This window comes from Schistocerca nitens, chromosome 3 (genome assembly GCF_023898315.1).
Source record: "Schistocerca nitens isolate TAMUIC-IGC-003100 chromosome 3, iqSchNite1.1, whole genome shotgun sequence".
In the NCBI taxonomy this organism is placed as follows: Eukaryota; Metazoa; Arthropoda; class Insecta; order Orthoptera; family Acrididae; genus Schistocerca; species Schistocerca nitens.
The window spans coordinates 768,499,901-768,512,795 of NC_064616.1; the positions used below are offsets into that span (position 1 = coordinate 768,499,901).

Genomic DNA, 12,895 nt, shown 5'->3' on the forward strand with positions numbered 1-12,895 from the left:
CTTTTTTATGTTTTCTTGTATTAAGTTTCCTGTTTTTTCACTGATGAGGAAGCTTCTGTTATCAGCGAACTGATAAATATTTTGAAATTTCTGTTTGTTTGTAGGTCACTTACATATAGGAGGAACATCAGACTGATGCTTGGGAAGAACATATTTCATCTCTTGGTAAGCTGAGTGTTGGTCTGTAATTTTGTTGCATGCAGTGTGTTGTATTTACACTATTTGTTTGTGTCTGCAATGGTATGACATGACCTAACAGCACGTGTGCCTCTTATGCCTAGTTCATTTAATTTCTGTAGTAGTGCCTCATGATCTGTAATACTGAATGCTAACAAGCCAAGGCATCCTCCAATAATATATTCACCATTGTCCACTTTCAAGTAAATTTCACTCAGAAATTCATAGGTAGCAGTGTTGGTTGGCAGTTCACATTAAACCTGTGTTGTGCAATGGACATAATTTGGTATCTTTGCATAAAGGATGTCAGTCTGTTGTGGAAGACCTACTCAAAAATTTTTGAGAAGCAGGACAATCGGGCAATTGCCCTGTAATTGGCATCTTTTTCTGTTTTTCCTTTTTTAAAATATTATTTTCAATTTTGCAATTTTTTGATAGGAAGAAAAGTCCTTGACATCAGTAAACTATTGCACAAACGTCAGTGGTTTTACAGTGATTCCACTACATCTTTTTATTATTTTATCAGGTATACCATATACTCCAGATGCCTATTTCATTTTTAAGGTTTTTATGACAGTAAAAATTTCTTTTATTCATTTGGTACAGATGCAATGAGGTAGCAGGATTGTTGATCTTGAATGATGGTGCCATAACATTTTGGTTACTTGGGTTAATCTTACTGATTAGTTCAGTACATATATTTGTTAATAGTTGGTGAGGATATTTGCAATATTCTTTGTATCAGTTATTTTTTCTTCATCTTGACATAGCTTGATATTCGAATTTCTGGTAGTGACATTACTTGTCTGCTGTTTCACAATTTTTGATGTAGCTTTTGTCTTGTGGCATGTAAAGGTCATTTTCCTTCATTTTTTGCTTCTGTAACAACTATTAAAATATTGCTTGTATTTTCTGCGGTAAGCATGAAATTCATCACACACCCACAGTGTCCTTAATACAATATAGGTTTTTCTTTTTTTCCTTGAAATATTAATTGCAGCTGGTATCAAAGACTTCTTTTTATTATAAGACCATAGCCCGTGTTCCTTCAGTGGGAATGCAGTTTCATAATAGTTAGTACATATGTGGGTTTTACGTGGCATTGAACCATATCATCATGCTTTTAGAATCGAAACGACATTTATTTCATCACTTAATAGAGTGAATACAGAAAAATGGCTGTCAAATGTTGCGCTAAAACACAAAGACAAGAAGAGAAAACCAAAGAGCATAGTCAAAGAACAGTCGCTTCACATCAGAGATGCCACAGAGCCTGCCCCCCCCCCCTTCTCCCCCTCTCCCCCCCCCCCCCCCGACAGTGCGGAGCACGGCGGGGCGGAGCTAGCACACGTCCACAAAAAATCTTCATGCCAGCGTGGGGGGTGAGGCAGTGTCGGGCACGCGAAGTGTGAGGCTCGGCGTGTCGTCGTAGGGTCCTGTGCGTCGGATAGCTGAGCATGTGGTGGCAAGTCAAAGGGGGTGTGGCGACAGCAATGGTGGGCAAGGTGTCAGCTGAGGCAGGTCGGCAGGGAGCAGCGAGAAGTGGCTCCGGTAGGGACCACGCAAGCCTTAAACGTTGTACTGAAACTGTACTCGGGTGGCCATTGAGCAGAATCACAAATTTATTGACCCCCGCGGCATAATACGCAGTGTGGGTCGGAGTACGGAGGTTGCAGAGCTGCATGAACAGTGTCATCTCGTAGCATGACGAAATTGCATGATTTATGGTCCTTATGAACTAACACCTGTGGCGTGGTGTGAGTGCGAGTTAGAGACGGGGAAAGGCAGGCCACTTCAGCATGCCCTCGTTCTACAAGGGCCAGCAGGTCAGTAGCATCTGTCGGAGAAGTGTTTTCAATGAATTTGGCAGGCAGCATGAGCGATTCACCATACAAGACCTCTTCCAATGAAGCATTGAGGTCCTTGTGTGCGGAGCGGATTCCCAGCAATACCCACTGCAGAGCCTCAGACCAAAGCCCACTGTGGAACATGAGTACAGCTTTTAGCACTCTGTGCCATTGCTCCACTAGTCCATTGGCCTGCAGATGATATACAGTCATGTGAAATTTCGCGACCTCGCACAACTCACACAGGTGAGTGAAAAGCAACGACTCAAATTGGTTGCCCTGATCCGTGGTAAGTGACGGGGGCAACCAAATCTAGCCACCCATGCCTAAATGAATGCGCGAGCAATTGTCTCAGCTGCAGTGTCCACCAGGGGTACCGCCAATGGGTGATGTAGTCAGTCATGACAATTATGTATTTGTATCCCTCGGACGGGGGAAGAGGACCAATCACGTCATTGTGCATGTGGCGCAGGCGGCCCTGGGGACGTCAAACTGCCCTAAAGGCAGTTGAGCATGTCTGCTCACCTTGCTCTGTTGACAAAGAATGCAAGTGCGTGACCACGTGCGGCAATCGTTCCGCACACCCAGCCAGACAAACATTTGGTTAAGAGTTGTGTCATTGCCCGTGTTCCAGGGTGGGCAAGATTATGTAACACGCCACAAATCCCATGCCGAAGGGGGGAAGGCAACAAGGGGCAGGGTGAACCAGTAGAAATGTCAAAGATGATAAGAGTTGACGACCCGTGCAGGACAATAGGTTTGATGACAAGTGAAGATCCGTCATCTGAGAGCAGACGTTGTGTCCGCATCTTCAGCCTGAAGCCACGCCAGTTCGTCTAAGTTCAATGGGGCGGAGATCATCGAAATGTGGTAGAGGTAGTTGGCAACTATGTTTTCCGCACTGCGGATGTAACAAGTGTCCGAAGGATGTTGGCAAATGAAGTCCATGTGCCGGAAGCGGTACGATGGGAGATCTTTTGTTGGGTTGCGGATCGCATCAACAAGAGGTTTAGGGTCCTAGTAGATGGTGAAAGCGCGTCCTTAGACATTGCTTATGAAATGTTTGACTGCCTCATAAACCACCTACGAGCAGCTCACGGTCAAAGGCCGACCATTTACACTGACTCCTTGTAAGCTTTTTTGAGAAGAAAGGGAGTGGCTGCATTGCGTCTGCAGTGTGCTGTTCAAGGACAGCGCCTACTGCCAATCGCTAGTGTCAGTAGTGATAGAAATCTGCACCTCGGGGGTAAGGGTGAGCAAGAGTGATAACCTACGTCATGGCCAATTTTAAATTGTTGAAAGCATCCAGCATCGGCCTAGTCCAGTCTAGTTTACGCTTTCCGGTTGTATTTTTACTGGAGAGGGCGTTGGTTAGAGCCGACTGGATGGAGGCAGCCCAAGGTATGCGTCGCCGATAAAAGTTCACCATCCATAGGAAACGGCTTAGTTGTGCATAATCCTCGGAGAGGTAGAGCTAGGATGTTTGCAATTTGCAAGTCGGTAGGGCGGAGGCACTCGGCTGAAGCCATATGTCCAAGGAAAGTAACAGATGTGGAACAGAGCTATAATTTGTCATGATTGATAACCACACCGTTGGCCACAAGATCTGCACGAACTGCGTCAAGGTGAAATTGGTGTTCCTCCACAGATGAACAAAAGATAAGTATGTCGTCCTAATAGGAAAAAGCGAAAGGAAGTGGTAGCAAAATCGAATAAATGAAGCATTGCCATGTCTGTGCAGCATTTTTTAAACCATAGGGCATGAAGCAGAATTTGAAAAGTCCGAAAGGCATAATGATCGCTGTTTTTGGAATGTCCAACGGGTGCATTGGAATTTGGTGATACGCCTTTGAACAGTCCAAGACAGAAAAGAACTTCAATCCATGCAGTAACTGCGTGAAATCCTGGATATGAGGAATTGGATAGTTGTCTATAATAGTCCTAGCATTAAGGTACCTGTAGTTGCTGCACATGCGTAGCGAACCATCTTTCTTAGGCACCAGGTGGAGGGGAAAGGACCAGTTGCTGTCCAATGGTCAGAGCACATTCAAAGCCAGTAAATCCTGAACTCTCTCTTTTGCTCGCAACAATTTCGAAGTGTGAAGACATTGAGTTTTGTGACGTATCCGTGATGTGGATTAGGTGGCAGGTTCCGTTGCTGATTGCAGAGACATGCAAAGGGAGTCATGTGTGGTGGGGTGAGATGGGGGGGGGGGGGCAGGAGCGGCAGTGGTTGACTGACCTTGATGTGCTAGGATGGCATGTACAAGGCATTGGCAGTAGGCGACGGCTGAGCACGCAGCGCTGTAGCCACGGAAAGAGAGTGATACCGTGAAGCAGGAACATGAGCATCTGAGCCGGGCCGTAGTGACATGGACAGGGCCTTGGCGAGAGACGGCGACAATGGGCATGGTGTGACAGCCATGCGATGCGAAGGATCTCGCAAAGCGGGTGCGGGAGTGTCCTGCAGGTCAAATTGCATCCGCACGGAACCAGGAGCAGGAAAGGTGCAGCTCATCACAGGAGCAAAGCAGAGCGAAGACACAGTAGGAGAGAGAGGCTGCATTGACAGGAGCGGCTCTGCAGAGAGGCAGCCTAAGGTAATCCGTGCATAAGCCAATTCAGCAGAGGCGGTAGCAATGCAGGATCGTAATTCCGCATTATGAGTGCGTAGTCCGGTTATCTGCTTGCGGATGTCTGATTAATCAGATAGGCGAGCCATAATATCTTCGAGCCGAGATGCACATGTGGAAAGTGTGGCCAAGGAACCAGAGAGTAAAGATGTGCTTCACTTGTTCAAGCACAGAACAGTAGAACCAGAAGCGTGGTGGAACGTAGCAGCCTGTAGGTCCGGCGAAAGCTCGTATTGGTGTAGAAAGTCCAACCTGATCACAGGTTCATCTATGTTGATGACGTGGAGGGTCCTAGGATATGTCATGTCCAGAGACAGACAAAGCGAAATCTTGATGGAGCCGAGGACTGCGATATGAGAGTGATTTGTGGCAAGCCGTGCGAGGTTAGCAGGAGAAAGCGTGTTACCCCCTTGCTTGGCTGGGATAATGCTGACATCAGCGCCGGTGTTGATGAGAAAGGGTGTGCCTGACAAGAAGTCTGTGACATAGAGGCGTCGCGCCGTTGGTGCAAGTGATGTGGTGTCGGAAGGTAGGTGCCGTTGTTGATCACGGTGGGACGTGGCGCCTAAATGTGTCCGCTGAAGTCGTTCGGGTATGCACAAGGCTTGCGGCAGTTACAAGCAATGTCCCCATAGGTTGCATGGTACCAGCAAAATGGGTAAGCTTGGAGGCAAGGCATTGCGGGTGGGCAGGGGAAGCAGCTGACTGCGTCGTAGCTCGAGAATGCTTGGGCTGCTGCTCAGGCAAGGTCGACTACTGTCAAGAGGGCACAGGTAGTACCTCCTGTAGGCTGCCAGGAGGCAGCTCCGGGCAGGTCGCTGTGCTGCTGAGGTGCGCGCGCTGGCCTCTAGCGGCGGCGCATGGAAGCAAGGGTGTCAACTGAAGGCGAAGGCAATGTCATCAGAGACCGGCGGTGTCGGTGAGAAATCGTGAGGAACGTAACTCCATTTTAGCTACATTACAGGAGTTAAAAAAAAAAAAAAAAAAAAAAAGAAAAAGGATATTTTAAGAAGTACATTTCGTTTTTCAGTGACTAATACAAAGTTTATTGAAAAATTTCTACCCTACACATAAATACACTTAAAAATCTGTCAGATGATAATATATTTATAAAATGGTTCTTACTGGACTACCACTATTAATTTTTAATATGGTGCTAAGGAGATACGTCTTTCTGATCCTAAGTGAATAAATCTACATAGAAGTTTTACACTTTGGGGATACGCGTTTGGTTTGCCAAAATATAACTTACAAAGGTAATTTACTATTAAAAACAGATAGGGTAGAGTAAAAGTATAAACATATGAGCGGAATTTGTACCTACATCAAATGGTTCAAATGGCTCTGAGCACTATAGGACTTAACTTCTGAGGTCATCAGTCCCATAGAACTTAAAACTACTTAAACCTAACTAACCTATAGACATCACACACATCCATGCCCAAGGCAGGATTCGAACCTGCAGCCGTAGAGGTCGCGCGGTTCCAGAGTGTAGCGCCTAGAACTGCTCGGCCACTCTGGCCAGCATAACTTTCTAGCTAACTTCATCACAACTGTTGCCACCACAGTATGGATCTCCAGCTATTTCTTCTTGAAGATTCTTGTAAAATGTGTGGTACTGTTCCCTGTTAATGCCACTGCGGCATAGATCCAGGAGGTCTTTTACCTTCTCTTTCTGAAGTTTCAGTGCTCCATGGTATTTCAGTTCCAACTGGAAGATTGTATCGGAATTTCGGGATATTCCGGAAACTGGCAAACTTCTGAATTGTTGATTATGGAAATGCTTGAAAAAGTTGTGATTAACATCACTTTTGCGATGTTGAAGTTGCGTCACTTTAAGCCATTGTACTTGATTTCCTTCACTGTCAATTTCAGTATTCTTAAACTTTTCCTTCTGCACAGCACCAAAATCCAAAAAGTCCTTCTGGTCCATTTAAATGACTTCATACCGTCTTTGTTTTGTAGCAGTTTGAACAACAGTATACCACCCCGAAGGGTCATAAATAACAACATTTTTTGCAGCCCCCTCTATATGGGCATGGACAGAATCACACTCCATTAAAGAGTGGCCGGACTCAAAGAAGCACTGCTGTATCACCGGGATGTTCAATGTTTGGACAGCATGAAGGAACATGGTACTCATGTTGACATTTCGGTTCTGTCCACCACAAGTGTTGGAGAACAAAACAACTGGATGGCTATCTGCAATCTTCTGGAGTTCTTGAAATACACATGATGCTACTACAATTGAGCCGCGTTTAGTCACACCTTCATGCCACATGTAATTTCTAGCTTTTCTGGTAACAGTATTGTATACTGTGAGGTTGTATACTGCCAGTCTTCTTTTGTAAAAAATGGTTTTAGCTGCTATGTGTGGACAGTATCTCACAGCTTCTTGGTCAAACTCCAGTAAATGACATTCTCCTGCTTTGGCCTGCTCCTTCAATTCATTTTTTAGTATCGTAGCAGCCTCCTTTCTCTTTAGGTGTTCTGAGTGCTGGTCTTTCTCTGCCTCTTGATTTTCTTCAGAGAGATTTTGAAAGCGATAGCAGTGGTCACATACATCTTTTCTTGCTACATGGAAGCCTAAGTTAAACTCTGTATTAAATATTTCTCTGTGAAGCCAATATTTTTCAGCAATAACCTGTTCCTCTTCACAACATTTCTTATATAGTTCGTGCATTATTTGTATATTCAAATCTCCTGGTAAGAACTGTTGCACAGTGCTCTGTCGACAGTAATGCGATGGAATGGTAGGAAATTATTTTATATGGTTCCTTATTCTCTCCCTTGCCTTGTCAGATCTCCTTATACCTGGACAATAATGACCCCTCTTGTCAGCACACAGAATCATGTTGCTACTGTCCCTTTTCTTCTGTATATGTCTCCCTTATGTCTCCCTTATGTCTCCCTTATGTCTCCCTTATGTCTCCCTTATGTCTCCCTTATGTCTCCCTTATGTCTCCCTTATGTCTCCCTTATGTCTCCCTTATGTCTCCCTTATGTCTCCCTTATGTCTCCCTTATGTCTCCCTTATGTCTCCCTTATGTCTCCCTTATGTCTCCCTTATGTCTCCCTTATGTCTCCCTTACACTTTGTCGGGCATTTGGAACAATCCTTGTACTTAAATGTTCTGGCTGGTACTTCTTTATCAGCAGTTGATTTGTACACCTTTCCTGACTGCCTATTCATTTTTCTTATGTTCTTTTTCCACTTGTCAGTGTTCTTACTGTTTTTTCTCGTTTTATTTTCCTTAGCAACTTAATTTCCTCTGTCAGATTGCCCATGTTCTTGATCATTAGACTCGACAGTCACTGGATTAACTTCTTCCTGTTGCATGCTCATTAACATCACAAAACCGTTGCCCACACAAATTGAAGAATCAGGACTGAATAGCTGATTTGTCAGTGAACGTGGATTTCCGTATTGTATCTCCTTTGTGACATTGCCTGGAAAGGAGAAAATCATATTACTGACATTAGTGCCTTATCTAGCATAATGTACCACAGTAATCAACTATGAATCTTACAGTCCCATTGTATTTTAAAAATTATGACATGTGATAATTACGACAAAATGTACCACTTCACCCAAAGGCAACAAATGTGGCCCTAGCTCTATTGAAATGTACATGTTATTATTTTAGTAACAGCGCAGTTAGGAGAAGAAATAAATCAGAATGTAATTAAGGACCGCTAAGAAACTGTGTACACACAACCATATTCAAATGATAGTCCCAGTATATGTATTTTGTTTGTCAAATAATTTGTGACTAAGAAATTAGTATTTGAAATGTTAAACAAGACCCATGGATTATCATTTTGCTTATCGAGGTTTTATAAAGGTAGTTGTAGTTTCTGCTGAACTGCAGCTCTCCTTTTCTTTGGCCTTGGTGATGGTGACGACGATGATGATGATGACTATGATGATTATGATGATGATGAAGAATCCATACTGTTTTCGGGTATGTAATCATCTGATGAACCTGAACTAAGCACTTCGAAATCATTGCAATCTTCTTCAGTTAACTCTTGCAGTTGTTTCACTTTGGAACAGTTTTGTATTGCAGACGAGGTTTCACCATTCTTTTCTTCTGCTTCTGTAATTTCTGCTATGCGGTATACAAACAGTGAATGGGAATCAAGTCAATCAAACTAACAATCTGTATCTCCATGGATGGTTCTCATAGATAAAATTAATAGTAATTCATCTTACCTTAATCGGATGTAGAATTACTTTCACTGCGGTAATTTTGCATTATTAGCTCAACGATTCTGCTTTCTCATGAAGTCATTTTTTATCTAACAGAGAGCGCACACTAACTACAACCTCTTCACAGTGAATACGACACGAAACTAAATAAAATTTGACAAGACAATGACAGCAACGTGACTCCGTTGACAATGCTTACAAAGGGCACTCATTATTTAGCGTTTCTGCGCTTATTGATTCTTGAAAGGGAAATAAAACGGCTTGAAACCTTAAGTTTCTACTTGGCGTTGCAAGCTTCGTTATTATCTGCTAGACAACATATAATACACTTTCAGCACACAGGAAAATAGTGCACAAATGCAGCAAAATTGTATTATACAAAACAAGCAGATAATCGTATCTGCTGAATAAAAACGTATTTCCAAATTTACTTCTTGAAGTAAGCAGTCAGAAGAACGTAAGTGCCCATACGTTTTGCTGATATGAAAATAGAGACACACTGACTCGAGACAGAAGAACGTAAGAGCCAATACGTTTATCTGTCTCTAAATTAAGCTCACAACTTGGAGATACGCAGCAGCTTATTCTCGCAACGAGAAGAGGTAGAGATACGCCATTTTGACACAACAAGGACCTGATTACCATGAGGACATTGACGAAATGATTGTGTAGGCCCGATTGACCATGCATAGGTGGACCTCGAGAGGGTCGGCGACATGCGGTAGCAGGTGAAGCTGTAGTTCTGACAGTAGTTTGACCATCCAGAGTCCACAGCACGGTGTTGGGTAGTGCTTGGTCCTCAATCAATGTATGAAGGCACCGCCAGAGCTGCTAAGATGTGTTGTTGTCGAGGTGCTCATCATAGGTGTTGTCGTAGATGGCCTCAGCCAGAGGGTGAGAAAGGTGTTCGATAAGCAAAGTTTTTGCCATCACATACTTGGGCGAAGTGGGCGGCAAGAGTAGCAGATCACTGATTAAGTCAGGATGGTCGTGGAGGTGGCTCACCAGGCAGACGAAATGTGCGTCGTTGGCAAAGATCCCGTGGATATCCAGTAGATGGCCCACCAGGGTGAACAAAGCCTTACGGTCGTTCTTTTGCAATGCAGGCAGCTTAGGAAATCTGCCTGGTAACACATGTTGATGTAGCACAGGCAGGTGAAGATCCATGTTGGTGGTTGAGGGAGCCCCGACACCAGGAGTGCAGTAATGGTGGGCGATGCATCGCCCGAGGTCTGTGTGGAAACTGGTACGGAAGAGATGGCCAGTGCCATTATGAGAGCATCTGGAAAGCGATCTTGATGTGACCACGAAGCAATGGTCGCAGCAACCGGTGCGGCCCCACACGTGTGAGCATTCGGAGTACAGTTCTCGAACTGCATCTGCACATCAAATCAACTGAAAGGCGCTTAACTGGAGGATGAAACACAACATCCGTCACATGATTATTGTTCACAATGTTGGTGAGTGGTGTACACTGTCCGGGCAGCAGGCCCTGCTGCGTAGTAGCATTTGATGGTGGCCATGTTGGGCAGGCAACAGTTAAGTGGCTGCTGGCATCACAGGGGCCAGCAAATTGTTCACTTTCAACCAACTGTGCATTAGGAACACTACTAAAAACGCAAGCACAATTACTAGGGTGCAATGCACTTGCACAAAATGATACAGGTAGATCCATTGTTCTCAAGACAGACTGGGCTGGCACATGGAGTCTGTTACTGATGAAAATAAGTGCAAAATAATTCCCGAACGCACAATGTTGAAGTTGGGGTCACCACTGTGGGTTTTATGTGGCATTGAACCATAATAACACACTTTTAGAATCAAAATGACATTTATTTCGTCACTTAATAGAGTGAATACAGAAAGATGGCTGTCAAACATCGTGCTAGAACACAGAGAAGAGGAGAAAACCAAAGAGCATAGTCAAAGAATTGTCACTTCATGTCAGATACGGCACACACATTTCCACAGATTTGTCACTGTTGACATGTACTGCCATGCTAATATGCTGCATTCCATGTTTTGTCTGCTAACAGTTGTCTGAAGATATCTATATTTTTTCACTTAGGATTGATTCTTCTTTGACTAATTCTGTTTGCATTGTGGTTTTGGGTATTGTATGGAGAATATTATACTGTCCATTATGGGCACAAAACCCTGCATTTATTGTTATAGCCTGGAAGTAATTATTTTCTACATTTACATTTTTTTGTTTAAGTTTTCCTGGAAATTGAATTAATCATCGCACACCATTAGATTTTTCTTATTAGCTGTAAGGTTTTTGACTGCACTGTCTTAGTTTTTGTAAGAATATAAGTTATGATCTCATTTGGGCTTCTGTACAGGCAAATTGTAATTGTTTTTAGTGAAGTTATTTCCATAGCTGAAATTTTGAAGTTTTGTTTTCCTTTCCCAGGATTTTAAGCAGCAGTGTCTCATGTTACTTCTGACAGAAATGCATAGCCCACCATGTACAGAGGATATTGTAGTGAATGATGAGGATAGTGTTAACTGCCAACACATCACTGCTCTCAGTGTTCACCTAAGCATATAAAAGAAGCTTCCTTCAGATGTTTCTGGTTAATTTTTTTTATCTCACTGTGGATGCCTTTTTTTCTGTATATGTATCTATCATTTTTGTTTTATCACCTAAAGTGTCTCTTCTGTTGTATTCCTGTGTTTCTTGGTAGTTGCACAAGTTTCAACACAATCAATTTCTGAGTTCGGTGTTTCATGTTTGGTCAACCAGTTAAGCAATGGGGCTGTATTTATTTCAATGTCATCTTAGTGCATTAATTTTGCCAATATATGACTTCCCAGTGTTGTTGTTATGTTGTCTGTGTTTCATAAACAGTTCTCCTGAAATGGAAAGCTCAAAGAATGTTACATTATGATAGACCTTGCAATTTCCCCACCCCCCAACTATCTGTATATTTTGCAAGCTCCAAATTTATGACTGAGTCATCCTGCAGGTCATATCTGTGAGGCATGGTATTACTTGCGATGTTGGGCAATTTAAGATAAAGTTGTGTAGTTTTAAGCACTGTGTAGCATGTCTACCCTCCTTTCATTATGCATCATTACTTCCACCCATGATTATGAAAGTATTATTCTTAGATTATTCTCTGAGTGAATTTCTGTTTTTTGTCGTTTCAGTCAAAGGTGCACTCAGTTTCTACCACCATATATGATGTATCTAAAAACAAAGATGATGTGACTTACCAAATGAAAGTGCTGGCAGGTCGACAGACACACAAACATACACACAAAATTCAAGCTTTCGCAACAAACTGTTGCCTCATCAGGAAAGAGGGAAGGAGAGGGAAAGACGAAAGGATGTGGGTTTTAAGGGAGAAGGTAAGGAGTCATTCCGATCCCGGGAGACTTTCCGCTCCCGGGATCGGAATGACTCCTTACCTTCTCCCTTAAAACCCACATCCTTTCGTCTTTCCCTCTCCTTCCCTCTTTCCTGATGAGGCAACAGTTTGTTGCGAAAGCTTGAATTTTGTGTGTTCGTTTGTGTGTCTGTCGACCTGCCAGCACTTTAATTTGGTAAGTCACATCATCTTTGTTTTTAGATACATTTTTCCTATGTGGAATGTTTCCCTCTATTATAACCATATATGATGTATTATATTTATTTATTTTTTTCAGATTACTAGTGTTGTGGATGTCACCAATCATCACAACTCATTCTTATATTCATTTGTTCATTACTTGAAGACATTCTCTTGACTTTCTGCACAGAAGTGTGTATAGTGCAGCGGAAGTTAAATTATAATCTGCAGAATTTATTTGTTGGCTGTCAGCTTCTTCTTCGGCTAATACATTGTAATTATTATCTGTCACAACTGATAACATTGTATTTTCTGTGATATAATCTTTTTGCTGTTTGGCACACACACTTCTGTTATTATTGTTTGTACTTGTCTTTAATCTTTTCAATGCATCTTGTAGGCACTAGATATTGTTTAATCGTGTTGCAGTAACTAACTGTTCAGTACCTAAATCTTGGTTTGTAACATC

At 42.9% G+C, this 12,895-nt stretch overlaps 1 protein-coding gene across 6 annotated transcripts in view; it reads left to right on the forward strand.

Annotated features, from left to right (window-relative positions):
- LOC126248765 (serine-rich adhesin for platelets-like) overlaps positions 1–12,895 on the forward strand; it is a 286,230-nt gene that overhangs the window by 251,294 nt on the left and 22,041 nt on the right. For 3 of the 6 annotated variants that reach the window (XM_049950128.1, XM_049950127.1, XM_049950126.1), the window contains exon 2: positions 105–165. The exons of the other annotated variants lie outside the window; for them this stretch is intronic. The gene's annotated coding sequence lies outside the window, so the exon portion shown is untranslated. The remainder of the gene's footprint in view (positions 1–104; positions 166–12,895) is intronic. 6 annotated transcript variants of the gene reach the window in all.